Genomic DNA, 13,453 nt, shown 5'->3' with positions numbered 1-13,453 from the left:
GATAGTGTACAGGTCCGGCAAATGGATTTAGACACTCTTAACAAGAATATTTCAGTTTTCACTCAGCCTCTAGCTGTTTTACTGCTGGTGTGAGGTAACTTCAAGGTTAGCTTTCCCCATTAGTTTGCCCAAATAGGGTTTTTCCCCATACAAGTTAAAACAGCTTTTCACCTACTCTAAACACACCCTTAGGTGCTGACCAAGATAAATGGTAGCGTAAGAGTCACATTGTCCCAGAAGTCCAATGGGGTATTACAGGGTTTCCCAAGAAAACAGCAGGACTCTGGGGGCAATACAGCTCTCTCCACATGCAGTCGGTAGCTCTGCAGTGGAACGTGAAGGGGAACATGGTGACAAGTAACAGCTGGTTCATACAGCCTTGCTTAGCTAAAAGAAGGTACCATCACCAGCCTACCAGATGGGACTTTCCCCTCCATTGTCAGTGTGAAGGAAGGCCTGCTCCCAGGTACATCACTATGGCACACACATATGTAGCAGCTGGTGATGAGGACAAAGCCTGGAAGGATGGTAACAACTAAGCTGGAGCAAAAGAGCACTTTCAGAAAACAGCATCGCAAAGCTTTTCCTTTCTCTGTGCATGTTTGGAGTCATCAAATCCCCAGAGCTGGAGATTACAGTAATCAAGGCATGAAATGAAGCCCTGGGCAGAAGCTGAGTCATAATATGTCATAAGCATGTCATAAGGCCCTTTTTTCTGAGTGGTTTGAACAGCTTACAGTTTTCCTATGGTTACTGCTTATTAAAAACTCATTGTGGAATTATTTACATGAGTAATTCTTGGCCTCTGCATCCACTACAAGCAGCTTACTGTAGTCAACTGATAGCTGAAAGTCAGGGCTGGTCAGTCCATTTTGCCCATTCATGTAGGTAACTTGCTCTGCTGCAGAGAAGTTGCTGTAGCAGGGGCTCACACTGAGGCTGACAGAGGCTGCATCTCCCTGCACACTGGAAACAAGTCTAGTTTTGTTCCCTGACTGCACAACTACCAGCACAGCCTTTGCTAATGTTCTTATTAGCCACTTAGTTTGCACTGAGAAGCCTTACGTGAGGACTGCAGCTAAAAGGGGAAGTAAACCCCACTGTTCAAGCAAAGCACTATCAGCCACCCATGCACAGCAGAGTAAACAGAGCCCAGCAGCATCAATCAAAGATAACTGAACCTTCATGTGGGACACGGTGAAATAAGATCGATACGCGCAGACAGCAGGCTGCTTTCAGGCTGCTTTCACAAAAACTGTTTTGTTTTAAATCATGCCTCAAACATACCTAAGTTGTTAATTACCGACCACATACTGTATGAGGAGACAAATATAAGACCCAGAGCCAGGATATCAGGAGGAAGAATAAATTGACTCAGTGCAGATAAGTGTCACCATTAGATGATATGAATAGTGTCTTTGTTTCCCCAGCAGCTTTTAAAGCAGCTGTACTTTGGTGTGTCTTGTTTTGGGGTCTCTACTGCACCCTGAAATTCTGAAATGAACTGAAAGCTGCTCCATTTTAATGAGCTAAAAGACTTAAAATTATAATTTTATTGCATTTCCTATCCCAGTGAAATTAATGAGAGCCTGGAAAGCACACGCTGCCCATTAGGGATTATTAGGAAAGCATTTGGAAGCTGTACAGCCACCTTGGACTTCTATCACTATTAGATCCTTTTGTGGCCTTTCTGTGGAAAAGCAGCTTTTCTTAAGCAAATATAAAATCGTTTGAATAAATATACCACCCATCACAGCTCCAGTAGTCCTCTAAGGATTTCCAAAGCTTTCTCTTCCCTTTGCCATCCCAGGAGTCCTTCAAAATTATGCAGGCTGTTGGTGGCTTCCTGGAAAGAGAGACATAAGCTAACCACATAAAAACATGGGAGAGATGCATAAGTATTTGGGAAGACTGAAAATCTCCTTAACTTGGTCCTGCTGCTCCATCCCACCTGCTGTGTTTGCAATGTCTGCAGCCCGTTTCTCCCTCTGCTCCACGCACTGTACTTGCACAAGGCACCATGGGTGCCCAGTGACCCACTGTCACCGCTGGCAGCGGGTGCCTGCAGAACTTAGCTCCTGTTAGGAGCTGTCTTCATGAGACCTTTTCCACGTTGTGATGGAAACTAAGTTAGAAATAACTCTGGAGTTGGCAAGATTTCTGTAAGTTTTCATTTACTGAAGCGCTTTGCTGCCAAGCTATGTTATTCACATCTTCTTAAAAATCTGCAGGATTATTATTTTTTTAATGCAATTCTTTGTATGGGAGAGGTGAGAGATGTAAAGTCTGACATTTGTAAAATCTACACTTTCCAACAGGAGTCAGCAAGCGAGAATTATTGTCATGAGCGGGCAGAGCTGCCATCCATCATGTCACATCCACATAGCTAGGATGAGTCTGATGTTTCTGCAAGGCCACATTTGGTGGCCCACATCATAGCAGCTGCTGCACCTGGTAGTTGGCATCACAAGCCAGAATAAGGCTGCACTTTGCATGTTTGTCACAGAAGGTACCACTTTGTAGGTAGGCACAAGGCTACAGCCCCAGATTCCCTGTTACCATCCACACTGGCCAGGGAAGTCACACAACAGCCACCTCCCCTTCACTCTCCTTGTATGTTCTAGAAAAATTTCTAGATTTCTTAGAGTGAAATTCTGCTTCGTAGTTATAAAAAAAACATCATCAGTGGTAGATAATACCTATCTTGGACCTTGCACGGCAAAGAAAAACACAGACTAATTAGTGTCAATGAGATGTTTAACAACAAAAGATCAGTGTGTGAGAAGAGGGTCTGATTCACACAAGGATGAGACTAAAAGCTGATTCATGATTGTATGGCCAAAGCCAACACTTCTTTAAAATACCAAGGGCTCAGAGAAAGCTGGAGCAGAACCAGAGTAGAGCCTCCAGAAACATTTCACTATTTGAAGGAGGCATCACTGGTTCATGGGGTTACTAATGACAGAGGTAGGTAGAGAACAGAGATGGACTGCTACAGGTCAGAAGACAAAGGAAACTTCCCTGCTGTGGAATGACTAGAAAGTTATGTTAAAAATATGCATATAAAACTCCCTGCCACTGACTGCATACCCATTAATCGCTGGCCAAAAACATTTCCAGCCAGAGCCTGCTAGAAGAAAATGTTGTGTGAAACTTGTGCTTGTAGCACACTGCAGAAAAAGTGTGTACATGTGTGCATAGAAAAACAAGAAAATCTTGAAAAGACAAAGTCCTTGATGCCAGTGCTGTGCAAAAGGAAAAAAAAAATATCTAGAATAGTCCCACATGCAACACATCTTTTAGCACAGGCAGCCACACAAAATCTGCAAGGAGCTCCTGGAACAGGGACCAGAACTAAGAGCATCACTAAGATCTGCCCCTCTGGGCACTGAACTGGGAGATTTGGACTTTATAATCTGCAGCTACATGTTAGCAATGGAAAAATACTACTGAACAACTAATTACCAAAAGCATTGGGTAACAAAATCCCGATTAAAATATTTGCAGGAGGTAGACAGAAAGGTGCCAGCCTGAAGCTTGTAATTGCTTTTATTTCTGGCAAGCATCAGATCTACTTCTAATAATAACTATGGGCACACAATATTAGTTAGAAGGGCAGGGGATACTTGTTCCCAGATGCAGCTGAGACCAAATGAGGCAGGACATGTCCCAAAATGGGTACAGGCAGGGATGGCGGCTACAGGGATGGGACATGCACAGTGCTATGGCACTGCCCAAGCAACCATCGTGTACCTCCAGGAACAGAAATGCTCCAAGGCACCTCTCTCGAGAGCAAAGCATCACCAGGTGCCAGCCTCATCCTCCCACTTCTGCCTTGAACAGCTGCTATGTCCCTGCCTTGGCCCCAACCTGGCCAGCACAAGTAGGGCAAAGGCCGTGCTCCCAGAACCAGCACCCTCTGCTCAGAGGCAGCCCTGTGTTGATGAATTGTCCCTTCTGGCATCGCTTTCTCCAGGCTTCCTGGGCAGTGCCTTGGCCCTTCTGGCTATTCAGTCCATGATTGAGTTCCACTCTCCATGAGATAAATTATGGTTTTTTTTTTTTTGAGTCATTCCATCTCCCTACCGCAGCATTTTCCCGTCAGCTTGCTAACATGTTAATTATAGAAGGAGCACACATCAAAGTCAAGCTGCCTTGATGCAGCAGTTTCCACATGCTGCTTGTATCCCACAGATCTCCGATTTGCCCCCTAGCCCCTTTTATTTCTGCAGCACACAACACAGGCACTCTGCTCAGTGCACTAGCACATGCCATCAGCGACACAGCTCACTGCTGTGCTTACTCTCAGCAGAGCCCTGTTTGATTGCTGGGGCATTAAATGTGTACACTTACAGTGGCGTATAAAATCTGTGACCACATAAGCCACACTGTCAAGTTTAGGAAAATCCAAACTGAGTTATAGTGGGGAAACAAGTTACCACATCAGTTGAAAAAAAGAGTTTGAATTAATTGGAAACTTTACAGGCTTAGCTTCGGTTTCCAGAACATTCCTAGCCCATGTCCCTATCTGTACCGCACCTTTTTTCACTTGTGTTATCAGTTCCTGTTCCTCTCAGCCTGACACCTCTGCAAGGCACAAAAGCAAGGCTGCAGTGCATTTCAGGAGCAGCAGTCTAACCAACATTCTGCCTCCTTTGCACAAGGGCTGAAGGACAGACCTCAACCCATTCAAGGGGGCTTCTTCTTTGACTTCATCAGGATGGTGTAATGACTGACACATCCTTCTGCAGAGGCAACTGAACCAAGGAATTTTACTGCTCTCCTGTATTCCTCTTCCCAACATTGGACTTTTTCACTTCAGTTGGATATATTACGTGCCTACCAGAGACCCATTACCAGAGAACAGGTTCACAACCCTGGCTTGCACACATGTTGCAAGGCAGGGAGATTCTGCATTGTGACCAATGGGATTCATAGTCTGCCAAATGGAAAAGTGCAGCACGGAGGTGCGGGAGGATGAGCCAATTGATGCTCAGAGCTCAGAACATGGGTTTTGCTGCTCTGCACAACCAAAGCTGTGCTGCAGAGGCAGCAGTCCTGAGCTTTTCTTGGAAGTGGTTGCATTAACTTCAGAAAGTTTGTCAGAGCTTTGGAAACACATTTTCTGGCAGAAGTGTATTGTTCCTTTGTGAACGCTTGTTTCATCCAAAACAGTACATGTGGGACACTGTCTGATCTCAAGCAGGTGTTCAATGTATCCAGATCCCAGGTAGAGCTCAAAGATCCTGCTGGTGAAAGGAACTGATTTAAGATCTGCATCCAGCATACCACTACTTAGGTGCACAGAGTCCCTCTTTCATACCGCTCTGTAGCTACTAGTCCAGATCAGCTCTAATCCACCTCTACAGAGTCTAAAGCTGTGGGTCATCTTTGGTGCACGGGAGCTTAGAGTCTTTCTCCAAAGGAAGCCCACACAGCACTTCTTGCAAGCATCACTTTCCATGACCTTCTCAAATCTTTGTTTCAGATCTGCTCTGATAGATGAAAGTAGAGCAGGTAAATCTGTCAAAAGACAGTGAGCTCACATCTCACTCTCCAAAAATGCAGAGGGCAGTTCTGAAAGTCAGCACAACCTGCAGGCAGTTACAGATTTCACCCAGCAAGTCCTTTGGCTTCATTCAGACTTCAACAAAGCCACACTCATCAGAGCACAGCACACCTCCTGCCTGATGCACGGCTGCACAGCATCACTAGCATTCTATTTGCCTGCACTGACTGCTAAAGGAAACAAACAGCAAAGTAAGGCTCAGCGAGCTCAGACGTGCACAAGGCTTAGCATGGAGAATGAGAAAGCGTTGTTTGAGCTTTATGGGCCTTACAGTCAATAGCTTAACCTTCAAGTTACTCATTTACATTACTGCTGGCAAAAGTCACACCACCTCTCCAAGAACAGTCACAAATGAGAGCCAGTCTTACACACAGAGCATATGAAAGACAGGGAGGAAGTATAATTAAGAAGAGAGCTAAATTTATGGTGTAGTTAAAGGATGCAGTGCAAAAGCCCTCTACTTGCAGCTCTAAGCTTAGTGGCATGTGGGCACAGCTTTCTCCTCTCCCTGCATTTCAGTAGTACTGGAGACAACTTTGCAGACCTTTGGACACAGTGACTGCACCAGCACCACACTCAGTTTAATTTAGAATCCCTTGAGGGCAAAGCTGCCAATGGGGAATAGGAGTTTGGCATACATGAGCACGCATGTGGAAGATCTCATTTCTTCAGGTTACCTTGAAAAAGCCCCATTAAAAACAACTAACTTGTTCTGAAAGTAATTTTCAGCATTTTTCCTCTAGTATCTTAACATCTGAAATGCTTTTCATTCAACATCAGGTTCATGCCCAGCATGAATTCCTCAAAAAAAAAAAGTTTGAACATATCTGCATTCACTTCATTTATTTCTTTTAAAGAACGTATCATGTATCGGAAGGCTACAGCTGGCTGGCACGGCACAGAGGGAAGCTCTGCACAAGTGCAATAGCAGGCTTTATTTCAGGCCACTTTCCGAGTTATGTTTCTGCAATTCAAAATGTCTAATGAGCTTATTTGATTGTATCCATGCCAACAAAGAGATATAAACAGCTTTAATCACTGTTTCGCGTTGCTCTTGACCCCCTGCTTGGCTTCATTATTTTCCTTTTAGCCACATCAAGGCACAACACTCCAACTAAATCATTCGACTACTTGCTGAAGACCTGTCCATGTAATAAGATTTCTTTTTTCTTTTCTTTTTTTTTTTTTTAAATCATCTCATGGTTTTTTTGCACTGCAGTTTAAACAAGCAGCAGCCAAGCTGAGTGTTAATTCCAAAGCAGCAACTAGGTAGGGAATTAATGTCAATAGCTCTTGTTGGTTCTTGGTTCCTTTATTTTCAGATAAATTTCTGAAATTATTGCCCTGAACTGATTAATGCCCAGAGACAGGGAGTAGGTTACAGCTTCTAATCTCCTGTTCTGCCCCTAACAATGATGGAGGGAGGGCAGAGCATGGAAACAAAGGGAAAAGGAAGCGTTAACAGTTCAAGTCACACTAAGTGTTGGCCTGCTTAAACTAATAATATCAGACAATTCTCTATAGTCTAAAACACTCACAGTCCTCCTACAGAGCTCCAAGCACTCCATGATCAGTGAACCGTTTTAATGGCACATTCTCTTGTAGAGCTTAGAGGTTTGAAATATTAAATCTTTTCTCTTATGCAATGCTAACAGCAAATGAATCTGATGCCCATCCATTAATGAAGTTTGTCTCTTGATCATTATAACAAGGGCATTAGCTAACATTACTTCCCCTCTACACTTTTTAAAAAATGAAGAAGCACGTCAAGGAGTACACCCAGTGTGACACACAACTGTAAGTTCAAAAGGTCCCTGAGGACAGAGGTCAGACAGCATGGAGAAAATCTTGTGCCTTCCTAAAATGTAGGTCATTTTCTCCAGCCCTGCATCAAGCTAGGAAAAATCCCCAGGCACACACGCAACCTCCGCTCTGTAAAAGACATAGCTGGAGAGTTGTTTCTTTTTCAAAAATACTTCTTTTTTCATTCTTTATTTTGAAGTGCTTCCTAATGTGTTATTGACACATTCTGGGGAAAAGATCACAGAGTAGCAGAATGTCTGATTTCTCTGACATGCAGATCTGCTGCTTGCTAAATATTGTAAGAAGCATCAGTGACTTCTGGAACTTTAAAGACATCTGTCTTTCTATCTACTTGATTTCGTCAGAGCAGTCTGATGAAGGCTAAAGTGTGAGAGCAGCACAGGGACAAAGGCTGTAGCCTCATGGGTCACCCACGCTGCAGGCACCTGCTGAGCCAACCCTCTGCCTCTAGGCAGGAGCCAATCACACCAGGGAACCACTGACTTCACCACACAGACGTCCACAGAGCTCACTGCCACGGCTTTGAAGAAGTTCACCACCACCTAAGTCATCTCTCCCTCACTATAATTCAGGCTGACTATATCTTATCTTACCCAGCATGGGCACTGAGAGGTTATTTCCTCTTCTCATTTAACGTTTCTTGTTTTCATGAGACTGAGCAACACTAATTGTTTTAATCCTTTGTATAGGTCATTTCTGTAGACCCGTGATCACTCTCCCTGCTCTTTCCCAGATGTCCTACGTTAGCACACAGTGCTGTCACTGAGGTCTTAGCTAGCACTAAACGGAAATTTATGGGTGTTTCAGGATATACACTTCAATGCACATCCTATTGGACATCCCTTCATACAGCAGTGCATCTCTGAGCTGAGGTCCCTCAGTGCCATTTCAGCCTTTTGTGTTCCACTCCCTGAGTAAAACAACAGTTGTCACTCCTATCTGGCAAGAGAGACATTGACTTTTCCACTTCGAGATCTTACAGAACTGCAAGTTACTATATCTGCTGATGACAACTGAGACTGTACTCATCAACTTTTACTCCCATAGAAAAAACCTGACAGTGTATAGCGTATAAATTACTGTTCTTAATAAATGGGCATGGGACCCCAACAATAGGAGATGTTCTTCAGCCTTCTGGGCACTGTGTGGTTAAAATATCGTGATCATCTCATATAGCTGCAAGACAAATAATTTGGAACAACATGTTACAGTTACAGCCACACTTCCAAATAGCTTTGCTGCAAGGGTTAATTAGAAATGCTTTCCATTAGCCACAAGTCTTGCAGCTGTAGTATGATAGGATTGTGGCTGCAAAAGCCCCATTGTTAAACCTAATCTGCTGTTAAAGTGCTTAATCGAGAGATTATTAACATTTCTGATGAAATACTTAGCTAAAGTGCAAAATGTAATCATAGGGCTTTGCTGTCTGGACTTCCAGCTAATATCACAAGCACCACAAGCACAGTAAATACCTCAGCAGCGTACAGGGCTATTAGCCTAATCCACTGTGAGAGCAGACACTCCCTCCCACTGCTCCCTATACATTTCATCTTAATGAAAACACTAAGTATTTTGCTGCCTAGCAGGAAGGACAGATGCATCATCTCACATGGCAGAATGAATGCCAAAGCCATCAGACTGTTCCACAATGAGGGTCAAATCCTGAGCCATGCTGAGCATCCATCACTCTCGGCGCAGCCCATCGTGCTGGGCACTCAGCAGATTTCTGCTATCATCAATTTCCACAGAGTACAAGCAGCTTTTCCTGCAGTCAGGACATATTTTCTGACCAAAACCAAGACCAGCTCTGCTGTCTGGAAAAGCAGCAGTTGTCCCTGGCACTGGCCATCACAACATGCCCACATAGCATCATCAACAGGCCATCAACAGAGAGGGCAATCAGAGACACCTCATGAGGAAATTGTACCTCATGCCTCAATTTTCCAAGATCTCAGGCACTGATTTGCCACTCCCTGTCCTAAAAAAAAAATATATATATATTTTTTTTTTCAGGCACATATATTCAAGACAAAACAAACATATTTTGGTCCTTACCTATGTGAGACATCTAGGAGAACAGAAAGCCTCTGGAAAGCAGTTTATTTATTATTCCTGCCCCAGGGAGGTGCCTACTCTAGCTGGAGGGGATTGTCTTTTGGAGGTGCCAGTCTCACTCACACAAACATACAGGGATCCCTGAAGTGTAGTTTGGGCCACGCTTGTGAATGAATCTCAACCTGTTTCCTGAAAGCCAGGTGTTGGACTGATGATCCTTGGAGTTCCCTTCCAACTCAGGACATTCTAAAATTTTATGAAAGCACCACTGAGAAAGGAACCACTCATCTCATGTGCATGAGTGACCACCACTGATGCCCTTTCCTGGATTTCACAAAGGTCAGAATAGCCTTCGTGTCAGGGGGCCATCCCTTGTAGCATGCATTTGGGAAAGCTTTCTGTTTCTTCAGTTCAAAACTCCACAACCACAAGAGATTTTCCTAGCCCAGAACAATCGTAACCTCACCATTAGAAACAATGCAGTGTTTCAAAATAAGCAACAAGCATCCAAATCTGGACCAGAAGATACCTCCCAGAACAATGGCTGTGCTGAACTCCACTCATGCTTTTTTGAAAGCAGAGCCGCTGTTGAAATAATACAAAAATCAGAGCTCTGTAACAGAAGTCCTGTTTGCTCTTGTTTAGTCTCTTTCTTCAGGTCATCATTTTATTTCCAACATGTCCAGACCAATGAAATTCTTCACTTCATCCTGTTTTGGTGTCACTTAAGTTTTATCCATCACAACCAATAAATATTCCTGCTTTCTGAGACTACAGATTTGTGGCAAGCATCGGCCTACCACAGGCAAAGCAAGTGGGGTACACTGAGCCAAGTCAAACTGGAATGCCACTGGAGTATTAGCTAGATTAAATATTAATAATGACTTCGCTCCTTTTGATCACTGAAGTGGCAATGAAGCAGTAGAAAGAAAGCCCAAAATGTTGACATATGTTTTTATTATCTTTAGTCTTCTTTTTTTGAAGTCTTGGGAACAGACTCCACAAATACTTCCCAGGTTAAAGGCAAAGAATTACGTTATTTATTTCAGCAGTGAGAACAATTTTATTAATAAGGATAACTAGATTTATTCCTTCAAAAATTATCAGGAAAACAATCATATGAAAACTGAAAGAAAAAAAATAATTAAACCAAGTTTTAAAAGTCACTAACCGAGAAGCAGGGTAGATTAAAGAGATCCAAGCATACGTCCCACAATAACCCTCCAACAATGGAAAGCCAGCTAAGCTTTATTTTCCTCGCTTTTCTCATTTTTAGTCATTTCTGTCTCCTTTGGTTCTGCCAGGACTGGGAGCAGTTTCCCTACAGCTTTCAGTGAGAACTGTTCATTCCTTTCACTCCCCTGACCAAAGGAAACACCAAAGCAATCCCACATAAAATCCATGCCTTCACAAGACTTCCAGCTGAATCCCCCAGACTGTAAAGGATAAAGTTCTCTAAGAAATCCTTCCCTTGAGAAGCGGATCTGAAACACGTCCAGTCCTTTACAGATTTGCCATTCCTTAAGATCTGTTAAGATGTTGGCAGAAAACGGAAAGATTGAGAAAAAGTAGGAAATAGGAAGTGAATTTATATTAAGAAAATATAAAAATAAAAGCAATATATCACTCACAGCTATTTTTATCCACCTTCTCCCCAACCAGGAGATTTTCTTGGTACTAACTACAAGAATACTTTAGGGCAGAAAATTCTCTCATTTTAATTTAATAGAAAACAATTCCTCTTTTAATGGATTTCCTTATCTTGTTCCCTCAAGACTTAGTTTTATAAGAAAACAAACAAACAAAAAAAAACCCACAAAGTTTTTGTGAACACTGAAGAGGTAATATGAAAGATTTTTTTTTTCCCCAATGAGTATTTCTGGATCACTGAAAAGTACACTTCTAGCTGAAAAGTCCACATACTTGAGCAATACCTACCTCTTGTTTCGTGGGTCCTAAAAGAGACTGAAGCCATCCAAGTATTTCTTGTTTTGCACTGAAAGAAACAATCAAACAATATGGAGCCTGAAACAACTTGCTGTTATAGAGTCATAGGCTACAGACCTATTTAAGCAATCATGGCACCAGGCTTGTCAGAGTTCAGGGAGCACCTGGACTTAACCCAAGTTCCAGACATTGCTCACGAAGGCCTCTAAGCCAAATATACATTCTTAAATGCAATCCTGAAGGTATGTGAATTTAACATAAAAGCCTATTTCCTCAACAAAAGCCTGCATCTTATACCAGCACTCCCTGAGACTGCACCTGATTTACTAAGCTTTCTGCATTTAAACTTCACTATTTGCTGAGCTTGTAAATTCACTGTGACTTCTTGAGTTACCACACCCGATTCCTTTACAAACTTACCCCAAGAGAAAATAAGCTACAGCAAGGCTACTTATCATCTCCATTGACAAAACCATAAGCACCTGTGAACCAGCACATGCAGCCTTGCAGTTTGCCTATTCCCTTTATTCCAGTGAGATTTGGTCTTCTGCATAAATGTGTTTGTGTGCTGAACTTTGTGAGAAGAAGAGGGGAGCACCTGGGTCTAATGAACAGAGAAAAATGTAGCTAGGAGCAGTTTAGGTAGCTAAGTCTTTTTAGGTATTATGGTTTTGGTTGCTAGATACAGCTCAGGTGTGGAGAAAAGCTCAGATGAGAGAGCAGCAGAGCGCTCAGTCTGCAGTGTTGCTGTGGCCTGTTGTGGAGCAGTTAAAGTGTTCTGCTTTTTCTCCCTTCCTTCCTCATAGGATTAACTCATAACCAATATGAAAGTGACAAAAAGCAAAGTGTCTCACTGAAAGCTTTACTGTGAAAAAGCCTGCGGATGTTTTCAGAAGTCCTTTTATTCAAACTATGGGGCAATTTGACCCTGTAATAACTTTGCAGTTGTTTACGATATGATTCCATCGTAAGCCTCTGCACAAAACTTATGCTGCAGTGAGCCAGCCAAGGGGTTATAGAACCCCCCCCTAAAATGTTATTCATAGAAGACTTGGAGTGCTTTTCATTTAATTCCAAATATTCATTTCTCTCTTCTACCTCACTTTGGATCAGCTTCGTTGCCTGAGTCAATCTGGAGAGGGAAATTTCTTGCTCTGCTTTCCTCCATGCAAATAGGACTGGAGAAACAGCTCCCTCATAGCCTGATAAATGATGCATTAGAGTCTGAGGATCTTGTCAGGAATATGAATCCAGGCTCTTCTCTGGGATGAGAGGCAACAGGCAGAGGCTGAAACAGAAATGGTTTTGGCTGAACATAAGGAAAGTTTTGTCACAATAAGGAGGGTTTCAGAACTTATGTGATCCCTGAGCAATGTGTTATCATCTTGCAGCAGACCCTACTTGAGCTGGATAGTGAAACTTGATACTCTTTTCTACTTGAATTATTCTATAATCCTATGATTTTAAGTATTAGTAAGCAAGATCAATGCGCATCAGGACATTTCTTCTTGCAGATCTGGGAAAGAAATTGCTTCAAATGACCTAAACTGCCATCATGCAACATTGGTATGGGCCACGTCGTCAGCACCTGCATTGAGGCAGATCACTTCTCATGCATATACTGTAGTAATTAACTTTTAAAATTCTTCCTGGATTTTAGCTTTCCAGAGGAGATGTAGGCTACTGAGTGAATGCTGTTGGTGCTACAAAGAAGCTCACATTTAAAATAATTGGGTGGAATTAAGGGATCACCTCACTAGTTTATATATGCTCTGTTATAATGAAAGAGAGTTGTTTGGTACTAGGTAAGCACTGCTAAACCCCTGCTTGGGATTCTGTAAAGAGATAACACAGACTGTTTTGTTACACAGTCATACGTGTGAAACGCAGAAACTAGAACTGTAAAGCAGCTCATGACATAATCTCTTTCTGGCAAATGAGTAACAACTTATCAAAAGAGGACATATTACTTTAAACTCACAGCAAAAGAAGCATTTTGTAGCTCATGTCAGGAAAGGAGATAATTTGTATGTTACAGATTCTCCTTAATTACTATTC

The 13,453-nt window shown here is 42.6% G+C and overlaps 1 long non-coding RNA gene across 1 annotated transcript; it reads right to left on the bottom strand.

Annotated features, from left to right (window-relative positions):
- Positions 1–356: 356 nt before the first annotated feature.
- LOC149917550 (uncharacterized) lies at positions 357–11,801 on the bottom strand. The gene is made up of 4 exons (XR_016467531.1): positions 11,714–11,801; positions 11,387–11,444; positions 1,745–1,846; positions 357–517 (listed from the first exon to the last, which is right to left on the bottom strand). It is a non-coding gene; the product is annotated as an uncharacterized LOC149917550 (long non-coding RNA).
- Positions 11,802–13,453: the final 1,652 nt, after the last annotated feature.

This window comes from Phasianus colchicus, chromosome 6 (assembly GCF_987193195.1).
Source record: "Phasianus colchicus chromosome 6, bPhaCol1.hap1.1, whole genome shotgun sequence".
In the NCBI taxonomy this organism is placed as follows: domain Eukaryota; kingdom Metazoa; phylum Chordata; class Aves; order Galliformes; family Phasianidae; genus Phasianus; species Phasianus colchicus.
The sequence above is the reverse complement of the archived record's forward strand: the minus strand, read 5'-3'. Positions and strand labels throughout refer to the sequence as shown.